This window comes from Eretmochelys imbricata, chromosome 10 (genome assembly GCF_965152235.1).
Source record: "Eretmochelys imbricata isolate rEreImb1 chromosome 10, rEreImb1.hap1, whole genome shotgun sequence".
Classification (NCBI taxonomy): Eukaryota; Metazoa; Chordata; order Testudines; family Cheloniidae; genus Eretmochelys; species Eretmochelys imbricata.
Window position 1 is genome coordinate 72,930,063 of NC_135581.1, and position 19,023 is coordinate 72,949,085.

The 19,023-nt window shown below is 36.5% G+C and overlaps 2 long non-coding RNA genes across 4 annotated transcripts; one reads left to right on the plus strand and one right to left on the minus strand.

Moving 5' to 3' along the window:
- Window positions 1-471: 471 nt before the first annotated feature.
- LOC144270749 (uncharacterized) lies at window positions 472-2,838 on the minus strand. Its single transcript, XR_013347239.1, has 3 exons — window positions 2,039-2,838; window positions 1,846-1,943; window positions 472-1,759 (listed from the first exon to the last, which is right to left on the minus strand). It is a non-coding gene; the product is annotated as an uncharacterized LOC144270749 (long non-coding RNA).
- A 164-nt stretch (window positions 2,839-3,002) lies between these two features.
- LOC144270748 (uncharacterized) lies at window positions 3,003-18,111 on the plus strand. 3 transcript variants are annotated; one of them, XR_013347236.1, is made up of 5 exons: window positions 3,003-3,384; window positions 6,032-6,106; window positions 6,904-6,997; window positions 11,589-11,646; window positions 17,708-18,111. It is a non-coding gene; the product is annotated as an uncharacterized LOC144270748 (long non-coding RNA). The 3 variants fall into 3 exon arrangements; XR_013347237.1 differs by having other exon boundaries at window positions 6,036-6,106; XR_013347238.1 differs by lacking the exon at window positions 3,003-3,384 and adding an exon at window positions 4,783-4,801.
- Window positions 18,112-19,023: the final 912 nt, after the last annotated feature.

Below are 19,023 nucleotides of genomic sequence, written 5' to 3' on the forward strand. Positions count from 1 at the left end.
AGCTGGTTTTGGTGACACTGGCTGGGGTAGAGGGTGATGCCTGAAGTGGTTCCAATGGCACTGGCCAAGGTAGGGGGCAATGCCTGGGGTGTGAGGTGATTTTGGTGGGACTGGCCAGGGTAAGGGGGGGATGCCCAGGTTGGGGCTTGAGGTGGTTTCGGTGGCACTGGCCAGGGTTGGGGGAAAAGGCTGGGTTGTGCTGGGAGGTGGTTTTGGTGGCACTGTCTGGACTGGGTCAGGGATTGAGGTGGTTTTGTGGCGCGGACCAGGGTTGGGGGCGATGACCGAGGTAGGAGCGGGTCCGGAGGTGTTTTTTAGCCGGTAACATTGAACCCTGTGTCCAGAGCACTCCACAGGCCGACCAGTCACAACTTCTATATCATAATGCCAACTTTTCCCAACTTAGCACTAAAAATTTCCCAAAACTGGTGAAAAATTCCCAGATAAAGTTTTTTATTTCAAAATCTCAAAGGAACGTAATATGTGTGTTTTAAATAACTATATAATATATATTATATCCAACTTATTCTTATTCGTTCGAGATATTTCACATTTATTATAATTTTTACACATATAGACATGTTTTTCAATTTTAAACTTATGTTACTTATATAGTAAATAAAATATTTAACACATGAGGAGTAGGATTGAAATAATAAAAAACAATGTATTTTACACAAATTTCACTATTTTAAAAACAAAAGTATTAATAAGTACAGCATGTGCCCTGCAGTGTACTGTACATTAAAGTTACTTTGAAAGTAAACATATGATTATAAAAAAGCAAACAGAAAGAACAAATAACACTCTTTTATATAATTTTCCTTATTATTATAATCTCTGAGTTTTATCCATTTGCTGACTCATAGTCTGAGTCGTCACTAGGAACATTATTACCATCATTAATATTTTTACTAGTTTTATCACTGTCATTTTTACTGTACATATTTTTACAATGTAAATACAAGTGCTTAATAGTAATTACAAAATTAGAACATTTCTCTTGCTTTGCTTTCAAAGCTGACCTTATAACTACACTAGAATTGAGTGTTATGGTTGTCATATTTATTCCCTGAAGGAGATTCATCCACAAATACACTAAATTCATTAATTTTCAATTTTTCTACAAGTTCCTCAGTCTCAGTTTGTGCCAAAACGTTGCTAATTATAGCAGTACATTTATCTTTCTTTATTGTTACGGCCTCAGCAATTTTGGAATCAGGGAAATAACTACTTCAGTGAAGCCTTCTTCAGATTGAATACTGACATTGTGTGCAGCAAAGTAACAGGCCATTCTAATCTCTGCATTTTTAACTTGCTTTTCAAATTTTTGTGCTTTTTTAATTTCACAATCTTGTTTATTAAACATATCATCAATTTTCTTCTTATTAGATACTGTCTCAACCTTTTATGTTTTTTACCATTAGCGTTCTTATCTAACTCACTAGTACCTGCCTGGATTTTTACATCACAACATTTGTAATAAGCTAAAAAACTATTGTTTTCTGCTTTCTGCAGCAGTCTTTGTATTTACCTTCTTGAAGCCACGAGTCTTGAAAGGCTTTTTTGAAAGTAGATGGCTTCTCTTTTGGTGGAAGTTCACCCCGAGTCTTCAATACTCTGTTGGCGGTGCTATCCCGTTGTTTTCATTTTGATGTGGAGGGATCTTTGTCTACTCCTGCAGTCCTCTTCATCTTCTCACCAGCCTTACAGGTCTCTTTATTCATTTTTTACGTAGATAAAAAATGGAAAGAGATATCTGAAATAATGGAATGCCATAATTAGTATAATGTATATTTCAATTTATATTTAAATCAAAGAAATGAACATATTATATATTATTACCTAACACAGTAGGCAAAGATATTTAATATTTGCCTGGAGGAAGGTGCTGTTACAAATTTAGGAACAGCCCAACGCTCTGGTCCACATTCTCTGTGCAACTGCAAGCACGAAATACAAAATTTTATGACAGATCAAGAAACTAATCATAATCAGTAAGTATTGCAATATATTTAATTATTGGAAGGAACCTTACCTAGAAGATACATTTGATAACCATCCCCTCATTACCCGCCAGCCAGCTGTTGCTGAGGTTGGTTTGTTGTGAGTCCATGTGTGCAGGCTTGTCACTTCGCTTGTGCCGTCATGATACAGTACGCTGAAGCACCAATAGGAGAGCAGCATAGCCCGCTTATGGAAATCACGTGACAAATATTCGCCAATCGAATTGAACACATTTTGAGGGAAATTTAAAAGAAGCACAAATATTTTACTTACTACTTGTTAAGAAAGCGTCCCAGGATTTTTGAGACTTAGGAAGTCTTTTACTTTTTGTGACATTTTCAAGGTGCCACAAGTCCTCCTTTTCTTTTTGCGAATACAGACTAACAGGCTGCTACTCTGAAACCTTTCCCGGCATTGTTTAGGTTGTGAACGAAAATTCCCAATTTCCCAAGCTGACACATTTGACTCCGAAGTTCCCCAGATTCTGGGAAATTTCCCAGGATGTAGCAGCACCGCAATTGCTCACATGCGTCCCACCCTTCCCCCAAGCAGAGCCTGTGTAGGGCTTCGGCGAGGGGCACAGGACTCGCGCGAGGCCGTGGGTGACGGGAGGAGGAGCGAGAGAAGGAGCGGAGCCAATAGGGAGCGGCAGACGCGGCTCGCGCTCACCACACTGTGCTGCGACCGTTGAGGTTGCGGTGGGGCGGGTAGGGCGGAAAGACCAGTGAGAAGCGGCGGCCAATAAGCAAGCGGCGGCTGAGTTGCGCGCGGGCCCAGGATGGGAGGAGGAAGGAGGGAGGAGCGCAGCCAATGGTAGCGGCGCGCGCCGGGCCCGGAGGGGCGGGAGCATCGGGGCCGGCGGAGAGCAGTGGTTGGCGCACGCGCAGAAGGCAGGAAGGGGGGGAATGAGCGGTAGGCAGGGGGTAGAAGCGCAGGCCCAGCCCCTTCCCCGCCGCAGTGAGTACTGACTCGGGCGGCCATGTTGTGCGGGGGGAGGGGAGGAAGGAGTTGAGAGAAGACAGGAGAGACAGACTCTCTCTCACACACACCGCACAAGATGGCCGGGGAGGCAGCCGCAACCAGGCTCTCAGGTGGTTCGGCCGCCGCTCGGGTCGCCGGAGTCGGGGAGGCACCTGGGCACCGGCCTCGCGGGCCACTTCGGGCCCGGCACTCAGGGTTTCCGGGGAGACGGAGAGCGGCGAGCCGAGCGCTCCGTACGGGGCTGCGGGCGGGCGGAGGGCGATGGCGCCGAGCTGCGAATCTCTGTCGGCGCCTCGAGCTCGGCGGGCGGGCGGCGAGCCGTACGCCGCCGCAGGCTGGGTGAGGAGGGGAAACGGCGCCCGACGCTCCGGGCCGCCGCCGGTCTCCGCATTGCTGGTGAGTGGTTCCGTCTCTGCGCCGCATTGTTCTTTGTCCTTGAGAGGAAAAACAAAATGTCCTTGGAGCCGGGAGGGGGAGGGGAGATTCCTGCCCCCCCCCTTCCCCTCCGCCCTGGGCTAGGAGAGCCTGGAGCGAGCACCCTCCAACGCTGCAACCCCTTTTCGGTGAGGGGGGCGTCTCTCGCGCTGGGGGGCCGCGGGGTGCTGCAGAGCCGGAGGGAGCCCATGGCTCTGCGAGCTCCCTAAAGACTCGGCATGCAGAGCTCCCCTCCCGTGCAGCATTAAGGGGGCCCTGGCTCCTAGTCCCCACATGGAGTACTAAGGGGGGGGGGCTGCAAACCAGTCCCTGGGCCCTAGTGCAGGACTACTGGAGAGGGGGCGCACCCCAGTCCGTCTCCGGTGCACCATGGCAAGGGGGCATTTGCAGACCAGTTACTAACTCCAGTGCAACACTAACGAGGAGTGGGGCTGTAGACTTTACTATATGTTTAGCTCCAAGTCCTAAGGTCCAAAAATAGTTTTTTAAAGAACATTTATTGCCCCTTGCTGCTGAAAAGGGGATCTACTCTCCCTAGTTTGTAAGAACAAAGACGCCATGTCTGTTTCTTAAAAATAAAACTTGTTTTTTTTTGTGGGGTGTTGGCTTTTAACTCTTTCTGCACCCGTGAACGAAAGCAGGCTGCAGAAGAGAGAGCTTCAGTACTTTATTGAAACGATCAATTAAATTTTTAATTTATCTAAAAAATAGTTTGGAGACAGAGCTTTAAACAAAAGTCTGAGATTTAAGCGCAGTGTAGTGTTGTGGTTAAACTGGCATTATATAAACTTAGAAATCTTCTAAAACAGCCTTGTTTATGCCAACTCTACAGTTTAAAGTTTAAAAAAAATTACAGTCGTGAATTAGACTGCTCTGCAGAAGGAAAATTGGTTTCTTAAAATGAATAATATGTGAAAGTAACTAATTGCAAATGACACTGAAATATGTAGTTACTAAAACACCTTTGCTAAAGTGTCATTTTGTATTTGGTATTTAATTTATGCATTTTTCTGCTACTCAGGCTGCGGTTATTTGCATAGCATTTTGATCAATGTTCAAGTGTAACTGTTTTTATAATTTAGAGCTTGTGTTCAATACTAGTTATCACACTCATTTAAAAGGAAAAGTTTAAATGGAATATTTAGTGTTTGCTTCATATTTGCTCACATATTTAATGATTACTCACATGTTTTAGGATAATGTTCAAATACCAAATCTATAAAAAGTTACTGTAGAATATTACAAGGTAAATAAAGTAGCTACTCTTGTATTAATTGGAGATGGTATGTAGCCATATTTATTGTAATTTATCTAGTGTTGAGTCATAGAAGAATATTTTAAAGTCTTTGTGCTCTTTCTCAAATACAACAGTTGAAAGGTAAATCTACAGTTTCATGATATTCCTTGTAAATGTGAATTGGGTATTATGAAAATGAAACTTGGATATTTTTAGAAATGTTTATGTTTAAAAACATGATTGTGTTAATCTTGCACACAAATTTGTGTATCTTCATTTTAGGTTTGAATTGTAATGGTTTTATAACTACAGTTACATCTCTGCAGTATTAGGGTATGACAGTTTGCTGAAAAGAAAGTTCTAGGTGAAAGTCTGCTGTATTTTTAGCACAATGACTTTTTTTTAAAAAAAAAAGCTTCAGTGGTTTTTCCTTCAAATGCTGTTTCAGCTTCAATAGTTAAATTGGTTTTGAAAACAAAATTGCTAAACCGTTTTTTTTAAACTTTAAAGGATTTGCATTCCATTTATATTAGCAGGTACTGAGAATTGAATTTACTCGTAGGAGTCCTCAGTGTGTAATATGTATGACTTTAAAATACTGACTCTTCATAGAATTATCTGTGAAGCTTTTACTAGGCTGGGGAATATTGGGGATGAATAACTGCCAACCAGTTAAGTTAAGCCTTTTGAGGAAAGGCAAACTTGGTGGTGTTTGTAGTGTTAAAGAGCAATGCTTGGGGACTGATTAAAGGTCAAAGATGCTGCAAGTTTTAAAAACTGTACTCTAAAGGGAAAAGCTGATATCTCACTTGGAGAGATCAAATAACTTGTGGCTAAAAATTCACAGAAGATGACAGCCATTTTAACATCATAGTTTGTTGATAGTGGGGATTTTATTTAACTTTGTATTACTAAATTTTGTAAAGCTTGTAAGGGCTTTTGCATTTTATGGAGTAAAGGAGAGTATTGAGGGAAACTATAAAAATACTACTTGCTTTTGCTTTATGAAATATATGTTACAGTTTTGATTTCATCTTTATGGTTAATGGTCTGGTAGTGGTAAAAATAATGGGAGAGGGACAGTCAATTTACCTCTTCTCATGCAAAAAATATGGACTGTGCATGTGATGTTTCATAATCCCACCCCATCATCAGTCTGTCTCTTCAGATGTAAAAACACCAATATTTTTGTTGCCACAGAGATTATAATAACGTATATGGCGAATACTGTCTTGATTTAATATTAACTCAGTACTCTCTTAAAAATTGCTGTTCTTTTTATATTTTTACAAGTAATTTTTACAACCTTTTTTAGAGCAAAACAGTAACATTTGTGTGTTTTTTCTTTTTTTTTTTTCTTTTTTTTTTAAGATAGAACTCCATAAATGTTTACCTACTTGATGGCTGACTGGCTTCCAGGAGGATTGTACAGACAATTTTTTTTAGGTAAGAATGGGTTGTTCTAAGTTTTACACAGTATCATTACCACTTTCAGTTACTTTCTCATTCTTGGGGGTTTATGTTTAATTGTCTACTGCTGTGCTTTACTAGAAAAGGTAAAAGTGACCTTTGTTTTGCAAGTCTTATTAAATTGAATGGGGTGCGCTACAAAATTATTTGGATTTTAAATGGTATGTCTTAATGTAGGTATAAGATGCAAAAAATGCCCCGTTTTAAAATTTAATGTAAAGTGTGTTTAGGCATTCTGTCAAATTAATTTTGTTCTAATAGCTTAAAAGGTGAATTCATCTATAACAATCTTGACTGAAATTTGGTGAAAAAGCTCATCACTTTACTTCGAAAACTTCCTATTTCATTTACCCTTTTTCCTAAGTGAAAAAATGTACTGAATTTTGTAAATCATTTGTATTCTGAATTCTAAATTTAAATAAAAACAAGTTCACCTAGGCATATTGTAAATTTTAAACATGGCATCAAAAACTGAATAACCAACGTACACACTAATTACAAGAAGTGTCTCGGGGCCTGGCTGTCTTTTGAAGAGCATGAACATTTAAGGTTCTTCAAAGAATTTATTTACATTTATTATTTCTAATTTTGTACCATGATGTTACTCTCCATGTGCTTGTTTTATACTTTAGATGAGAACTTTAATACGCAATCACTAAAAAGTTATGTTTAAAGAAATATACATTTAGATAGTCCTATGGCAGAAGCGTAGGTGGAATTTCTTAGATAGCTTTTGATCTTTTAAACAAACTTCTTTGTTTCTTTTTTAAAAGGGTTGTACCTGGGTACTGTTTCTTGGTTCCAGTGGCTGGTCTGTTAAACCTGGAATAAAAGGAAACGTTCAAAATTCTGTAGTGTTCATGTCAGGTACGTAATATTAGTGATTCTGTTAGTCTCTTAAAATTCAGTTTTTCAGCAAATAAGCAGTAAATTTATGCTGTGGTATTTGTTTAAGTCATTAAAGGGTACTTAGCACAGTAAATGAATGGTGTCTTGCTCAGGAATTGCATTCAAATTTTAGTGCATATTAAATACAGTTCATAATATTCTTAACGTGCCCTCTAAATACAGTCTTTTCTCAAGATTATGGGACAGTCCATTCAGTAAAAGGAGATGGATCTGTTTGTACCATTTAAAATATATTGCATAGTAACATAGCAAATAAAAGTAAAGAATTTAGAAACCCAAGGCAGGTATTTCTATGTTTCTCCATATTCAGCAGCACATAAGTGTATATATAAAGTTAATGAGTTAAACTTCAGGAATACATTGTCCCTGAATTCATTACTTCATGATCATATTTCAAGTTTTCTGTTTGGGCTTTCATGCACTTAATTTAAAAAAATTCTTTTGGATGTTTTACCCTCTAAAACCCTTTTGCTATAAAAATGAGAAGCCAAAGTACTAGTAGTGCCAGATAACTTGTTATTTCTACAACTTAAGTAGACTAATTTTCAACTACCTTTAAATTTGAGACCTCTTTATCTTACCTTTTTAGATTGATGAAAGGTAGCATGGTTCAAATGTAACTCGGAGTTGTCGATCTTACTTGGTGCTTGTATTAATGACAGATTTCTTCTTACAGGTTACCATACTAATGTACAAATTCAGGTCATGAAATCTTAAGATCATCTTGATGAAGAGATTTAAATTAACTGAGAATCCTTAAAATGAATCTTAATTAATTATATATGTTAAAGTGTACCCCCAAAACTGTTTTACATAACTAAAAATTAGCAAAAATCATACCATTCTCATAAGATCTCCCACCTGATTGTGTACAGAAATCCATTCTAGCTTAGATGTAAATTTTAGCCTGTTCCAGCTAATTGCTTTAACTATTCGGATACAGATACAACTTTTCAAGTGTCTCTGCTTGTAGCAGTTGAAAGTCAGTCTCCATTTTACCTACACTGAGAAGTCTTGCCAGTATGACACACAAATCAAACTAATTAATATAGAGAAGTGGTCATATAGCTTACAATGTAAGCAGACTGCAGGAAAACAAATTTTGAATGAGGATGCTGTGTAAAATTTAACAAGTCAGTCATGTAATTGTATAATATGAAACTTGAGAATTAGGAATCCTTATAAGAAATTTATCTGGCATCTTTGATGGCATGCATGTGACTTCTGATGTGAATCTTCAGTCTACTGGAACAGAATGCTACGAAGTCCAGGCCTCTCAAATAATCTACCGATGAAAAAGCCAAGGACAGGCTTGTAATTACAGTAGAACAGTGTACCCAAATCCTGGTGCTAATTCTTACACTTAGTCTGTGGAATTCATGATTTTTATTCCTTTGGTCAAGCCTTTTTAAGATCCAAAATCATCAGTCATGGTTGACCTATTCATAAATACAAATAGAAGTTAGACCCGTTGGGTTGACCCGGTTTGGCTAATAAACACTTTTATAAGGGCATTTGGAAAAGAATCCTTTCATCTTAATGACCTTGAACTCGTCCTGTACCACCATGGTATTCTTTGTACTGAATATATTGTGAAAACTATGGTCTCCAATGTTCTCTAATCATTTTGACTGTTTAGATCCTCACTTCTTGTCCATTTAATTCAAATCTTACATCTTTTGATCTACTATATTGGCAGCTGTTCTTTAAATACATTGTATAGACCTCAGTAAACTCTGTACACACCTCTAGGAAACCAAGAAAAGATCTGACTTTCAGACACTTGAGAGCATGTTAACGTGTCATGGAATTCATAAAACAGTTTGTTTATGCTTTGGAATCATTGTAGTCCCTGATGCATTTAACCAGAAAACATGACATCTAAAAACAAATGAGCCTCACCTTGACTGCACTGCATCACAGTAAAGAGACCATGTTAGACGTACAAGACTCCTTTAGAGCTAGATAGCATGCCATCCCTTAGGGAGAGGAGCCATTGTCTATGGAGCAGAGCATTATGTCTCTAAGGCTGCCAGTTTCATAACTTGTAGAATGAGATATTAGTGCAAAGGACATCCATAAGGCTGTCTGGAAATTTCAGATACTTTGATTTGGGGAAGTGTTTTTTTTTTTTTTTTTAGTACACTTGGTCTGTAGAGTTACAGCCATTAGTCTAATTGAAAATCTTATTTTTATTCAGATATCAAGTTAAACTATAAATGGGAGATGCAAATGGAATTTGGCTTAAATTAATATTTACTAATGACCAGTTTCCTAAGTGGAATGCATGGCATAAAACTTAAGCATTTTAGTGGTGCATTTGAGTTCATTAATTGGTGTTTTTCTATGATTATAAGATAAATAGCTGTTTTGGTATATCTGAGTGTCAGTATGATAACATTTAAAGTTGGAAATTGAAAGTATAATGGGCATGTAGTTGGACAATTGTGAAAAACTATCACTAGTGAAAATGCAAGAAATATGATTATTGCCATCCCACGGCTACTTTCTCTTTTTTTGCTGGCAACATTCTTTTTCAGTTCATCCAGTAGACAAAGTAGACACTTTTGACAACTATCTGCTTACCAAATGTTAACTGCTTCTTCCACAATTGTACTGACTTTAAAATAACATTAATGTTCTGAAATCTGCTTTCTTGGTAATTGAACTGTGGTATGTCTGTGTTTGACTGGGCCATTATAACCTGAGTAGAGCCAAATGATTATTGCCCAGTAGAGTCGTCATGAAAATAACCAGATGTTTAAACGAGAACAAAAATGATCTCTGAACCTAGATAATAGATGCCTAGATGATGTGATACACTATTAGAAGTTTCTAAGATTGGACTTTGAAGTTCAACCTTTCACCATAGCTTTGTTTAGTTGCCTTTTATGAAGTCTCTAGTGCTTGCTGATTTCTTTGAAGAGGGAAGTGATAGATGTAAACACTCAATTGGACAAGCAAACTTATCTTTGTGTTATAACACAGAATTTGAGGTTGCTTTGCAGGGGAACCTCTCTCAGTTGTTTGAATGAGAAATTAAATACACTGAATAAAACAAATACTGCTGAATGCTATATACTGTTGGATCTAATAGCAGTGGTTGGATCACATTTTAATACACATTTTAGTCCTATAAACTCCTTAGATATTCTACTTAGGTAAATTGTCAGTTGCATACGGGTTACCAGTCAAGTTTGATGGATACCCAGATGTGTGGAAAGAAACCAGGCTTTATGAAAAAAATTATAATTACGTTGTTAGAACTAGTTCATTTAAAACATGTTTAAAATGGAAATCTGATGTGGGAAGGGGAAAATATGAAATGAAGGGAGTAACTTGAAGGAAAAAGTATGAAGTAAAATATCAGAATCTAGAAATCTGTACATTAAATATTAAAACTATTGTGAGAATTTATTATGAATACATTCATATCAAAGGTTACATTTCTCTTGAAAATAGATTTTGAAGGTGATGGGAGAAACTTTGTTGGCCAACTGCTGTTAGCAAGAGAATTTTTGACTCATTTGATATAAATTAGATTAAGGCCAGCATTAAGGAGTTAGGTGATCTAGGAGCCTAAATCCTGTTGACTTTCAATGAATCGTATGCTCCTTAGTCTCTTAAATGTTTTTGAAAATTTTATTCTTAATTTTTAAATTAAATTAGTTCTTTGTCATGGGGGAGATCTAGGATTCAGACAGCATCTGTATCAGTTATTGGCTCAGCTGAGAAACGTAACTTATTTAAAATTTTCTAGTTGTGTAATCACAAAGAGCTTTTGGTGTTAGTTTGCTTTCTGGAGGCGTTACGGGTGGTTGTAGGTGGAGCCATTTACTTTCTTGTCTCTGATAGTGTACTGATATTGTAACACCTATTGATATGGGTTGTCAGTAGGCTCTTACTGAGATACTCAGTTCTGAAGCTGACCACATTTAGAAAACTGGACAATGGGTATAGAGTTTTGCTATGCTGTTGTAGCTGCCTTACAAGGAAAATTGGATGCATGCAAATTTTGGTAAATACACGTACTATATTTAACTGCAGTATCATTTTTTTGGTAATTAGCAAACTTAAGAAAGTGAATGAAGTGGAAGACGTAGGCCAAAACCATCAGGGCATTTCACACACGAATCCATTTCAGATTCCACTGATGCCTGGTTAGTCTTCCCATCTACTTGGTTTCCAAAAGTGCTATACATAGCCTCTTTTCAAATCGCACCTCTGATGTGTCACTGAAGATTAATGTATCCAGGATATGGAGGGTAGTTCTAAATTGTGGAAGAGTTTTCATAAGATCTTTGCCTTCTCAAGTTGCCTAGCAGTACGCTGAGGTGCAAATTGTGATTAGGGCATGTCCTCTGACAAGTGCTGTATGCTTTTTGGTCTTCTTTTATTGGGTACATCCCCCCCCACCCCCCCAACCACATGGGATTGTGGTGGCAGCTTTTTGCTAGGCACTTCCTGGTGTTTACATAAAAATCAGTGAATTTTAAGTTTTATTTAGTGATTTCCGATATGTTTTCTTAATGTATATTTTCCCCTACAGGTGTGGTGAGGAATTGATCTCAGTATGCACAAAATAGCTGATGTTAGTTGAAGCACTGGTAAGTTATTCTTAATATACTTACATGTGATTTAAAATATATGATTTATAGCTATAATGTTTAATTTGCTGAAAAATTGATTGAAAATGTCCTTAAACTTGATTGAATTGAAGCATATTTTAAATAAAAATAGGTTTATTTAAAAGTACCAGAGTCCTAAACTCTTCTTATTTTGGTGATGTTATGAAATGCACTTTTTATATGGTATTTTCAATCAATCTTAAATCTTTCATATAATGCTGTGGCACTCTTGATCTTCCATTTTTGTGACTTGACTTCTTGATGAGAACAAAGGTTAAAACATTAAATCAAATCTGTATTTGTACAGACTACAATATATCAAATATGTTACCTTGTACAAATAGTACAATACTTCATCAATATTATGTCTCAATTTGTGGTAAAAATAGAAAATCACATAACAGAATGAATGTCTTAATTATCCTATTAATACCATTAGCCAAGTGTTGTCCTTGTGTGCTCCTATCAACAGCAGCAAGGGTCCTTAAGCAGACTAGTTAGTAACTATCTCCAGGGAGTTTTCTAAGACTTAGCTCTTTTTCCCCTTCTTATTCCAGAGATCTGTAATTTCACAAAGGATGCTATATGATTTTAGGGTATGGCCTGCCACATTGAGCAACTAGTTTATAGGGTCTCATTTAGGAATAGTCCTCTGTTGTCAAAATGCATAGTTGTCAGGTTTGAGTAGGAGAGAAGAGTTGATTATATCTAGTGCCACCATTTGGGATGAAAATGGGAATACAACTTCCTTATTGAATTATATTTTAAAAAGAATGTACCCTGGGACTACTTTGTATGACCTTTAAAACAGGTAGTGAGAGTCAAGTTTCTTTTATCTGCCCAAATTTAAGTCCTCTTGTTGACTCCGTATCTCTGCATACCATTATCTTTGCCCTAATTTTCAGTGCATTTTGTGTTTATGCTGAATCAAACTGAATCAAAAGTCCTGCCTTGTCTAGACAACCCCTGGAGCGTATTGTAAACAGAAAATTGGTGGAGGAGGTATAAGTCTTTATTTTAATTATAAAAATAATTGGGGGTAGTGACATACTCTTCTGGCTCTTTCTCATTCATTAAAAGCCTTTGTTCTTAATTTAAATTAAGCTGTTTAGAATCTCCAAACTGCCACACTAGAGTACTGCAGAATACAAGGAGCTTGCTGCCAAATGTAGGTGCAACTAGTATTGTGTGTGGTGTCTTGCTTTTTTAATTCTTCACTGGCTACATATCGTTCCTATTTATTTATTGTTCCTTGTACCCTGCCCACTGTACTTGTCTTCTCTTTTTTGTACTGCTTTTTTTAATGCTTCCTACACATGGAACGGTATCTCTTACTATGTTGCACGTAATCTTTTAAACCCACTTTTGCCATGCTATCCACCAGAAACCATTGTGCTATCTTCCTCCTCAGTCCTCTTACCCTGTCTTGACCTCTGTTAAAAGTATGGGAACCTGTATAACTTCTTGCTGTGTCATGGAAAGGAGGGGTGAAGGTTGACGTTAACAACAAAGTTAAATTTCACCCCAACTTTCCCTATACCCTTTCTTTGTGTTCCTCTTCTTTCTTTAATTTGGTTTATAAACTCATTGTAGTAGAGTTATGTTTCCCAGCAGCAGTTGAAGACATCCCAATTACCCTGTACATTGGGAAGTTATTCACTTCCTTATGGTGCTTTGTAAAAATCTCTAGGACAGAGAGACAGGAGCCCTGAACTTAATTTGAGGAATTATCTTTAGAATGTTTTCCTTTAAAATGTGTTTGTAATTTAAGTTTAAACTTAGGGCTAGTGATTTGGGTTTGAAAGTTCTTGAATAAGAAATAAAAGCATTTGAGTTCACCATAAACCTTCTTTTTGGAGTTGGTGTACTCTACATGACATTTTGAAATTTTATGTGGGCTGTTACCTTTAATCCAGCCCAACTCTTTAAGGTGCTGTCCTGTTTGTGTTTGCAAATTTTGTCCTCAACTTGATTTCAGAGGTACCCTTCAGAAGTTACTTAACCTCAAAACAGATCTATAAGATGTGACCAAAGATTCTTGAACCTTTAACTTCAGTTAGAATAGAAATCCTTGAGAGCTGGAATAAAACTTCTCTGAGCTAAGAATGCCTTGTCCTATTTAAAGTTACATCATGAACATCAGTGTCATATATCAGAACCCAACAGTTCCAAATGTGTAAAGTTATGATTGTCTCATTGTCTAGTTCAATAGCCTTTCATCCTCGAGATAGCCTTAAAAAAAACAAAACACCTCCTATCCTTACGTAGGCAAAACTCAAATTGATGTCAGTGGAAGTGAACTAGTTTTTCCCTTGGAGACCATCTGTAGTGCTTACCTATCCACATTTTTTAACTGGATAAAACTACATTGAGCCTTCTGAGATCAATAAAGGACCTTCTTGTATTTTGTTCTCTTCATGAAGATATACCTTCTTGTACGGTGAGAATGTCACCTATTTCCACATCCTACAATGAAAGAGTGGCACTAATGTACAAGTCCATTATAGCTCTATCTCTCTGAGGAAGACCTGCTTTGGTAAACGTTGGCAACGTAAAAGCCTCAAGTTTTAAACTTAGGAACTTGTTCCTGCCCATTTTCCTTTACTGGGATTTCCCTCTTAAATAGCTTTCCTTTGTTGTGAAGTTATAACTTTTAAAAAATTCTAATATACAGAAAAGTCTAAGCATGAAAAAGCTTGACAGTCTTCCTAGTCAGCCTTCTTTGTTTGAAATAAGAATCTTATAACTTTGGTATTTTGTATATACATGTTGTTGATATATAAGTATATATTATGCTTACACGTTTGGACTTCCCTACTGTACTTTAGGGAACTGTGAAGGGTTTTTGACAAACATAAGAGGTAAAACTGAACACTTATTTTTGGCTACAAAAGATTGAAATTTTATTTGTTGTTGTGGACTCTTAAAAAAAATCCATCTTTCTAAATTAGAGCGAAAAGTTAATATGTATTGTGAGAGTGTGAAGAGAAGATAAATTTAGAAATTCTAAAATTTCAAATTTGTTTGGTGCTTGAAAATTTACCCAGGTATTGCAGTGGACTGTTAATAAAGTTTGGCGTTTCTTTATTTTGATGATGTGAAGGAAACCTGCCAAGCATTGTATTAACTGCTTTGAGTAACCTAAATATAAATCTTGTTTAATTAGAAATAAAAATACAATAGCTAATAGGTAAGTGTACTTCTTGAGTGATGGCTAACACTATGACTACAGAAGGACATAAAGAGAACATAAGCTTCATGTAGTAAAAAGAATCTTAGTCATAGATCAGTGTGACTGTTTAAAAACAAACCTAAAGCCACTGTAGAAGTCTTATTGGAGGAGGAATCTAACTTGGGGAAAATATGTTAAAACGTTTATTAGATATACCCTAAAAACATAACACACCGTTGTAGCTGTGTAGCTTGAAGAATTGGGTCCAAATTATTTTAGATTTACTGAATGCTGTTCATACTTTCCCCTTATTGTAACTCCTTTAATTGCAGGATCTTGTTACAAAAATAGTAACTTTAGATAAGTGTATGCATCTGAAGGTGGTGGTGGTGGTGGTAATTTCAAGATGAGAGATTCAGATTACCACTATGTCAATTGTTTGCAAACTCATTGGTACAACCAAATATGGCTGAACCAAGCAGAGATACCTTAGGGCTGATGTCTTTTATCCAATCACTTACATTTGCTTTGCACTCAGTGGAATGATCCAACAAAAGTAGGTTTTTATGGGTTGAGCTGGGAAAAAAGTGTACTATGATTATCAGATCAACACTTGGCTTCCCTTATTTCTTACAACAAGAGCAGTAACCATAAAAAGAAACAAGAAACTTGGTGAATTTCATTATGTACTGGGTATCCACTTCACTTACCCCAGCATTCACAAATATTTGACACTGGCAAGAATTGTATCAGTGTTAGTCTCAGGGTATTAGAGAGAGAAGGTGGGTTTTATTGGACCAGAAGATGGTCCAATAAAGGCTATTATATCACCCACTTTGTCTCACTAACAAGAATTGACAGTGTGGTTATATCATATTTTGATGCCTTAGTCAGATTTCATTAGTTCCTAAAAATATTTTGAAACATGGACTAATCTCCAAGTGCCTAAATTGCTTTAAATCTAAATTAATATATACAATATATGATGCATAATAAACTTGTAGTAAGTTTTTCAGTTTATAGAATATTAGTTAAAAATAGCTACCCCCCCACTAAAGTAGAAATACCACTTGAAATTTAAAAAAAACAAATTAATGACAAAACCTAAAAAACCTTGTGGTGTGTGAGGTTGAAGATGGGAAGACGCTGTGATTTGAATATTCTGCCCACCCTCAACTTGTTACCTATATGATGCAACTAAAAGTTGAATGTAAGTAGCTGCTCCTGTATTCCACTTATGTGGAATAGAGATACATTATATATCTGAAATAGGGGAAAAAATCAGTTCATCTGTATAGGAATACTGGGATATGAAACATAGTAAATGGCAGATTGTTAACCTGGTACAGGAAGTTTGCTCTAAGGACTTTATGATTAGATTTTACATAGTTTGACAGGATATTCTGAAATGAGAATAGTGGCACTAGAATGATGAGGCGAAACACTAGATGATTCCACTCAATTCTATTGTCTTTTTAATACATTTTTTTGCAGCTTTTCTTGGAAAGATTATGCCTGGAGGTTTTTTTAAGGGGACCAGATAGTGGTAGAATTGGCTGTAAAATTAAACTGTGTTAAGTTAAAAAGCCACATTCAAAAGAATAAATCGAAAGAAGGAAATAAAAGGTCACAAATGTAAAATTAGAATGCAAATTCACTATTGAGGAAACAATTATTGAAAACCATTTCTTGTACAGTTCAGAGGCTTTCGCTTACAATTAGCACTTCGTAGATGGCTTGTAGGCTTTTTGAGTTCTGCCATTTAGTTGTTTCCTGTACTTAAGGCTTATGTTTATATGGGTGCAAATAGCAGTTTAAAAAGGTACATTAGTTCATTTGTCTTTGGACCACATTTGGTTTGTGTTTCAGTAGCAAAGATGTAATTTAAAATCAAGAGGCAAGAGAACTTGACCTGTTGGGCCAAATGTCCACTTTTAATAGCAGTCACAATAATGCTTCATCTGGACACTTCTAACTTCGTCACTGATCTGGTGCCTTAAGCCTTGTTGCTGCTTTATGAAGAGCAAACATTGAGTATATGGCTGGAGGAAGTATGGTTGGACATTATGCTGGTTGTGTTAAAGGCAATGAGACAAAGCAGTGTAATTTTGCATAATTTTTATCTGATTTTGACACGTTTGCTCTTCCAGTAGCTACTGAAATGACCATTCCATCTATTTTCTGATACTTGGTCACTTTAAAATGGCCATCACCATAGGTGTTCCTCTTTCTAGACAAGAAGACTATAGCCAAGATGGCACAATGTAGGAATTTCTGTTGACTCCAGTCAACACCTTCATATAGTAACCTAGCTTTCATACCTTTTGGCATTATTGGGTTTGATTACTTGTGTGTTTTAAGCAGAGAGAGGGATAATCATTGAAAATTTCATCTAATAGCAAAAAATTAAGGTTAGTTTCAACTTGATTTGAGATCATTACTGTTTGGCTAGAAGTATTGTGTTTTACATTAACTTTAGTGGATAGGTCAATCCAGTAAAGTTTGTCACCAGAGGTAAAATCCTCTATTTCCAATCTATGTTTAATGTTTTAATAGTTCCCTATGCAAAATTTTAGAACAGAGTTCACTGTGCTCAAAAGGTTTCTTGAACTCTTAATTTTTCCTGTAGTATTTATTTGTATTTTTGGAAACTGTTACCTGACATACTGCTGGATGTGCCCATGTTAGTTGGTGACAAAAGCAGCTGTTCTGGCATGTATAATTATATTGAACCAAATTCATGAAGCCTTAGTTCTAAAATTCATGTTTAAAATGCCTTCAAGGTACATAGTTGAATGTTGTCTGTTTAGTTTAAGGATAAATTATCTATATTCCAACAGCATTTTTCTTTTAATTTTTTTTATAAAGAGTCAAGTCAGATGAAGAGTGTCAAATGGAGTCTACGAATGGGAAACCAAGATGGCAGTTCCACTGTTGATTGAGAGGTTGAGGAAATGGACTAATGCATGAGTGCTGTGATATATCCATCCGAGACAGGGACATTTTAACATGGACTTCAGTGTTACTAAACCAGAGAAGATTTGGGTTTGTGATCATCCTACCAAAATGGACTTGAATTTCTAAAGGGTGTTGTACAAGCGAACAGAAAATGGATCTGTTTTTGAGGTGTGGGTGGCAAAATTTTATACTCCAAGAAATTGTACTTAACGGGAATTAAGTTGATATCCAGTATATTACTACCTATTTGGGCAAAATGTATTGTTATGCTGTTTTTAAGTGACTTATTTAATAAATGGTTTTTTTACACTTTATTCTTGGTTTGTCTTTTTCCTGGCTGAAAAATACTTAGAATGTATTGATGTTTAGGTGTATTACATTTCTTTGATCATTGGATTCTGAAAATGAGAAATATTTTTAAAGCTGGTAAATACTGAGGGCTTTGTAAGCTTTATGAAATAGTTAATTTAAATATGGCTATATTTGGTTTCAAAGACTCTTTAGTTTGTCTCAATTTCCAATATTTTATTTTTAGTTATCCATGGAGTTAAAATGTTCAGTTTTTTTATTTTGTTCAGAACTTGGTCAGTTGTCAGTCCTTTTGTTAAATTTTCTGAGGCTGTCATAGGATGGTACAAATTTCATATATATTGGCAAACTGGGCAATAAAATGCATGGTCATTGGCTTGCAGTGAAGGGTCATCCTGAACTATCTTTGTTTTTGTTGTTTGTGTGGAGGGGTTTGGGTGTGTGTGCACAAAACCTTTATAGTGAACTTCAAATGAGTTGTCTGAACAACTTCTTTCCTAAATTTCAGGTGCTTTGTGTTGGAAACTTGTTACATTTTGGATTGATTTAAAAGAACAACCCTACACCATTCTAAAAAAATTTACTTCCTTGGAGTTGAGTACCTTGGCTTAATGAGTGTTTAAACTAATCTATTAAAAATTATTAAAATTAATCTGTACAAGTATCCAATACATTTCATGGCCATCCTCTATACTGTGAATTTCTTGTTGACTTAATAACTCTGTACAAATGAGTGTCAAGTGGAGTTATTTTGATCTTATTACTAGATAAAAAAACAACAAAGTTAACCTATGTGAGGTAGTATTTTTAAAAGTCAGTTATTGTTCAAAAATCACTTTGCCGCTTACAAGAAATGTATGTTCAACCATTGGCTACAGAGAGACAATTGTATACTTAAAGTTAATCTTGAACAGGTA